The sequence below is a fragment of the Myotis daubentonii genome, chromosome 3, assembly GCF_963259705.1.
Source record: "Myotis daubentonii chromosome 3, mMyoDau2.1, whole genome shotgun sequence".
Lineage (NCBI taxonomy): Eukaryota > Metazoa > Chordata > Mammalia > Chiroptera > Vespertilionidae > Myotis > Myotis daubentonii.
This window is the reverse complement of record NC_081842.1, coordinates 73,366,994-73,373,759: the sequence shown is the minus strand read 5'-3', so window position 1 is coordinate 73,373,759 and position 6,766 is coordinate 73,366,994. Positions and strand designations below refer to the sequence as shown.

At 40.7% G+C, this 6,766-nt stretch overlaps 1 pseudogene; it reads left to right on the top strand.

Annotated features, from left to right (window-relative positions):
• The first annotated feature begins 3,622 nt into the window (after window positions 1–3,622).
• On the top strand, window positions 3,623–6,403 carry LOC132229287 (AP-2 complex subunit beta-like; annotated as a pseudogene).
• The last annotated feature ends 363 nt before the right edge of the window (window positions 6,404–6,766 follow it).

Sequence of the window (6,766 nt, the reverse complement as noted above, 5' to 3'; positions counted from 1 at the left end):
AGAGACCCCAGAAATCGGCCCGAACCAATATGCTCAATTAATATTTGACAAAGGAGGCAAGAACATACAATGGAGCCAAGATAGTCTCTTCAATAAATGGTGTTGGGAAAATTGGACAGATATATGCAAGAAAATGAAACTAGACCACCAACTTACACCATACACAAAAATAAACTCAAAATGGATAAAGGACTTAAATGTACGACAGGATACCATAAAAATTCTAGAAGAATCCAAAGGCAAGAAAATCTCAGACATATGCCGAAGCAATTTCTTCACTGATACAGCTCCTAGGGCACTTGAAACTAAAGAAAAAATGAACAAATGGGACTACATCAAAATAAAAAGCTTCTGCACAGCAAAAGAAACCATCAACAAAACAACGAGAAAACCCACTGTGTGGGAAAACATATTTGCCAATGACATATCTGATAAGGGCCTAATCTCCAAAATTTATAGGGAACTCATACAACTTAACAAAAGAAAGATAAACAATCCAATCAAAAAATGGGCAAAGGACCTAAATAGACACCTTTCAAAAGAGGACATTCAGAAAGCCAAGAGACATATGAAAACATGCTCAAAGTCACTAATCATTCGAGAGATGCAAATCAAAACAGCAATGAGGTACCATCTCACACCTGTCAGACTGGCTATCATCAACAAATCAACAAACGACAAGTGCTGGAGAGGATGTGGAGAAAAAGGAACACTTGTGCACTGCTGGTGGGAATGCAGACTGGTCCAGCCACTATGGAAGACAGTATGGAGTTTCCTTAAAAAACTGAAAATGGAACTCCCATTTGACCCTGTGATCCCACTTCTAGGAATATATCCCAAGAAACCAGAAACACCAATCAGAAAGGATATATGCACCCCTATGTTCATAGCAGCACAATTCACCATAGCTAAGATCTGGAAACAGCCTAAGTGCCCATCAGTAGATGAATGGATTAGAAAACTGTGGTATATCTACACGATGGAATACTATGCTGCTGTAAAAAGGAAGGAACTCTTACCATTTGCAACGTCATGGATGGAACTGGAGAGCATTATGCTAAGTGAAATAAGCCAGTCAATAAAGGAAAAATACCACATGATCTCACTCATTCGTGGACAATAGAGACCATTATAAACTTTTGAACAATAATAGATACAGAGGCAGAGCTGCCTCAAACAGATTGTCGAGCTGCAGCGGGAAGGCCGGGGAGGGTTGGGGGGCAGGAGGTAGGGGGGTAAGAGATCAACTAAAGGACTTGTATGCATGCATATAAGCATAACCAATGGACATAAGACACTGGGTGATAGGGGAGGCTAGGGGACTGTCTAGGGCGGGGGGATAAAATGGATACATATGTAATACCCTTTGTAATACTTTAAGCAATAAAAAAAAAAAAGAAAATGCTAGAACTTTCATTTATAAATTTTTGTTTAAAAGAAAAAGGCCGGTCAGAGTAGCTCAGTGGTTGAGCGTTGACCTATGAACCAGGGGGCCACAGTTCGATTCCCAGTCAGGGCACATGTCCAGGTTGTGAGATCGATCCCCAGTGTGGGATGTGCAGGAGGCAGCCAATCAATGATTCTCTCTCATCATTGATGTTTCTATGTCTCCCTTTCCCTTCCTCTCTGAAATCAATAAAAATATTTTTAATAAAATAATTAAAAAATAATCGTAATCAATATTTAATAGTTTATAAACAAAGCTCTCTTCCTTCACCCCTCCCTCTCTGAGATGGTCACAAGACAAGCAAGGTCCACATAACTAGTTACTAAAGGCTCACTAAAGATCAAATACTATATGGTTTTATTTAGACAAGATAACCAGAGTAGTCAAAATTATGGAAACGGAAAATAAAATGGTGATTGCCCTGTGCTGGGAGGAGGAGGGAATGAGGAGTTGTTGTTCCATGGGTATAGAGTTTTAGTTTTGCAAGATGAAAAAGTTCTAGAGATCAGTTATACAATAATGTCAATACAGTCAACTCCACTGAACTGCACACTTAAAAATGATTAAGACAGTAAATTCTATGTGCTTTGTTTTTACCACAATTTTTAAAAAAAAAAACCACACTAAAGAGAAGAGTACACATTTACAAGTTCACCCAAACAGAAGGTTTGACATGGCAGCCATAGTCTTTCTCCTCCTGGATGCTGCAATGTACTGCTATTGACTTGTGTTCATTTAAGTGAATTTATGGGTTATATTAGCTTAATTAGAATATGTAAAATATTTTGTCATACAGGGGGTATTCAAGGAAAGTTTTGTCCAAAGCATAACAATGGTTCTCCATCTTGACTGCATGTGAGAATAACCTGGGATGTTTTTGAAAAATACCACCTTCTGTGTCCCTCTGCATAGCAATTAAATCAGACTCCTCTAGGGGTGGGGCCTAGAAACCGGTGGGATGGGGGTTTTGTTTGTTCATTTGTTTCTATTTTGCTTGTTTTTTAAGGCTCCAAGTGATTTTATTATGTAGCCAGCAGTTAAGAGTCATTGAAAATAGAGGTCCTCTAGTAATCTCATGGCAAAGCACTTGAGAGTTCTTAAACTGGGCATGTTACACATTGTTCTTTTGCAACTGACAAGCGTTCCTAATTTATTGACCTCTCTTGTAATGAAAAATTGCTATGAATAGCATGCTGTTCAGCAGATTTTTTAAAAATACATTAATGTTATCTTTCTTTCTGAGGAAAAAGTAACACTTTAATAATGAGTGAAATCGTCATTTAATAAAAAGCAAAAACTTGTGCTACAGAGAAGGAATTTTGAAAATGTGCATTTGGAAATGTTTCCATCATTTGGTTTCTGAAAGAGTGATGTTATCATAGCTATCCAATCAATAGCTTGAAAACAAAGTTTCCTATCCTATTTAAAAAGAGTTTTAGTAAATTTGGGGTCTGTATGTGGACAGCATTAAAAAATTAGTGTCAAGCCCAACCTGGTTTGGCTCAGTGGATAGAGCATTGGCCTGTGGACTAAAGGGTCCCAGATTCAATTCCAGTCAAGGGCACATGATGGGCTGTGGGCTCAACCCCCAATAGGGGCATGCAGGAGGCAGCTGATCAATGATTCTCTCTCACCATTGATATTTCTTTCTCTCCCTCCCCTCTCCTCTATGAAATCAATAAAAATATATTGTAAAAAAAAAAAAAGAAAAATTGGTGTCACAATTAAAATTTTTAAGCCATTTATACATTTTTTTTCATTTTAATCTGCATATCTTTGTGGTTTTTCCTTCCAGAAAGACAGAATTAAAACAAAATACAGAACCAGAACTTTGAATTGCTAGATAAGAAAATGCTGAAAAAACGTTTTCTAAAACAATAAAGAATATTTAATAATAATGCTCTTATTAAACATATCAATATATCAGATAAAATACAATTATATTTAAATATTAATATATTTCCTATTTTTGAATGTTCTTTATAACATATAATACATTCATTTATTTATGAATATACATGGACTGCACTAAAAAATATTGGTATTGGGAAATGTATAGTCAAAAAACAGTTCAAGGACCCTTGACATGCAGGAAACCATTACAGCACTCACATGTTTTCTGGCTGTTTCTGCCACCCCCGCTCTTGCCTCAGGTGACATAAAAGATCCAACACCATGACGGCCTTCAAGTACTTCACAACCAATAAAAAAGGAGAAATCTTTTTTAAAATAAATCTTTATTGTTCAGATTATTACAGTTGTTCCTCTTTTTTCCCCCATAGCTCCCCTTTACCCCCTGCCCTTGCACCCCCCCCCCCCACACACACACACACTGTCCTTTTTGTATTAAAAGCTGAACTCAACAATGGAAAGAAAGAAAAGAGGAAGGAGGCTGTGAAGAAAGTGACTGCTTTTCTGACTGCAGGAAAGGATGTTAGCTTTCTTCTCCAGATGTAGCCTATCGCTTAGCTTGATGAACTATGCCCAGGCAGCCAGGCATGGCCATCATGGCTGTCAACAGCTGTTGTGAAAGACTGTGAAGATCCCAATCCTTTAGTCCTGGCCCTGGCAGTCAGAACCATGGGGTGCAACTGAGTGGACAAGATTGCAGAACCTCTCTGTGAGCCCCTCAGTCGTGCTTGAAAGACACAGATCCCTATGTGCAGAAAACAGAAGTAGTCTGTGTGGCAAAACTCCATTATATCAATGCCCAAATCGTGGACCACCAGGGACTTCTGGATTCTCTGCAGGATCTCAGAGCAGATTTAAATCCAATAGTGATGGCTTCTGCTGTAGCTTGTTACCTGAAATCAGTGAGTCTTACCCAAACAGCAACTTACTAGAACTGAACCCATAGGACATTAATAAGCTGCTGATAGCCCTGAATGAGTGCACTGAATGGGGACAGATTTTCTTCCTGCACTGCCTGTCCAATTACAATCCGAAAGATGACAGAGCGGCTCAGAGCATCTGTGAGTGGGTAATTGCCGGCTATCTCATCCAACTCAGCAGTGATGCTTTCAGCAGTAAAAGTCCTAATGAAATTCCTAGAGTTGTTACCCAACAACTCTGCTTATTGCCATCAGAAACACAGGAGCTGGTACAGCAGGTCTTGAGCGTGGCAACATGGGTTTCTAGTCATTCTGAGCTTCGAGATATTTATTGGTGGCTTCTCTCAACGAACCCTATCAGAGCCAAAGAAGTAGTCTTATCTGAACTCTGAGGAGACAAATATTGAGCCAACTCTGCTGGGTGAGCGAATCTGCCACAGTGGTTTTTGGTTACTGTGTAATGAAGCATAATAACCTCCATCTTATATAAAAACTGGTGTTTGAAATTTTAACCCTGCTATTTTGGCTTCTGTAAATGCTTGCTTGTTTAAATAATAGGAAAATAAGACTACTCCCATTCCAGAGAGGCCATAAACTATGCCCCAGACAGAGTTGTCAGTGCTGGCACCAGGCCAGGCCTTGAGATATGGTCCCAGCACACAGGCCTCTTTCTCAGAAGGCCTGAAAGTCTCATTCCAAATTTAGGAGACAAAGAACTAGAAAAAGTATAAATAGAGAAAATTCCTTCCATGTTTTTGGTTCAGAATTTTTTTTTATTATTGATTTCTTACAGAGAGGAAGGGAGAAAGATAGAGAGTTAGAAACATTGATGAGAGAGAAACACACATCTCCTACTGGGGATGTGCCCGCAACCCAGGTACATGCCCTTGACCGGAATCAAATCTGGGACCCTTCAGTCCGCAGGCCAAAGCTCTATCCACTGAGCCAAACCGGTTTCGTCATTTGGTTCAGAATTTGAAAGACATCTTTTTGTCTGAGCCTACCGGTATAATAATAATAATAAAGTGTAACTCCATTTCTCTGGGCGTTGCTTGGTCTTTCTCCAGTCTTCTGTAGCAGTACCACAAGCCTCCCAATGCTTTTGTGAAACAAAGTCATGGAATCTGTCGCAAGCACTTGCCAATACATCATGGGAGCACTGATGCAGGTGCAATAGCCCTGTTGGCACCACCACTACCACCAACCTGGAACAGCCTCAGGGTATCCTCTCTCAAGGTGACCTTCTGGGTGACCTTTTAAACCTTGACCTTGGTCCCTCAGTCAATGTGCCAAGGTATCCTCCATGTAGGAAGGAGCCGTGGATCTCTTGAGAGAAGAACTAGATATCCTGGTGGCACAATCCTTCATTCCATCACCAGTGCCTAAACCTTTGCTCCTTCACCTCCTGCTGCTATGGTCAGCAGTGGTCTGGATGATCTATTGAACTCAACAGGCATAGGCATGCCACCTGCTGGGTATGTGGCTCCTGAGGCTGTCTGGCTGCCTGCAGTAAAGGATAAAGGCTTGGAGATTTCTGGAACATTTAATCATCACCGAGGGAACATCTATATGGACATGAATTACACCAACAAAGCTCTGCTACAGACTTCACAATCCAGTTTAACAAGAATAGCTTTGGTGTCATCCCCAGCACTCCTCTGACCATCCATACCCACTGGTGCCAGACCAGGGCATTGATGTCTCCCTGCCTCTCAACACCTGGGCCCAGTCATGAAGATGGAACCTCTGAATAACCCGCAGGTGGCTGTGAAAGACAATATCAATGCCTTCTACTTCAGTCATCTCATCCCACTCAATGTGCATTTTGTAGAAGATGACAAAACGGAGAGCCAAGCCTTCCTCGCAGCATGGAAGGATATTCCCAATGAAAATGAACTTCAGTTTCAGATTAAAGAATGTCATTTAAAAGTTGATGTTATTTCCAGCAAGTTACAAAACAACAACATTTATACTATTGCCAAGGGGAATACAGAAGGGCATGCTGTACTAACGACATTTGGATCTTGGCCGAGCTATGTAACCAGCCAGGAAATCCCTGAGATGTAGAGCTCCTGAAGTCTCTCAGTACATCTAGCAGGTCTAAGACAGTACTTTGAAAAACTAATAGACTTTGGGCCACTTTGTGCTTGCTCCAAGCCAAAAACCTTAACTGGAAGAAATTGTATTACCATGTAGAATCTGAACCCAAATACACTGAGGCCACCCACCAAGGTAGCGACTACTCTAACCTGTGCTAATATTAGGGCACAGCCTCCTGGGCAGTTTCAGCTTCCTGTGAACATCTGTAACCACTGCTCCACCTCACTTCCCACCTCTTGCACCCGCTGCTGCTGTCTGTCCTTACTTGTGGGCTTGTTCATACTGGGCCAATGAGTGTAGTTTAATATTTTGTAATTGAGAGCTCATTTCAAAAGCAGAAAAAGCCCTAGCTTGTTTGGCTCAGTGGATAAAGTGTCAGCCTGCGGAT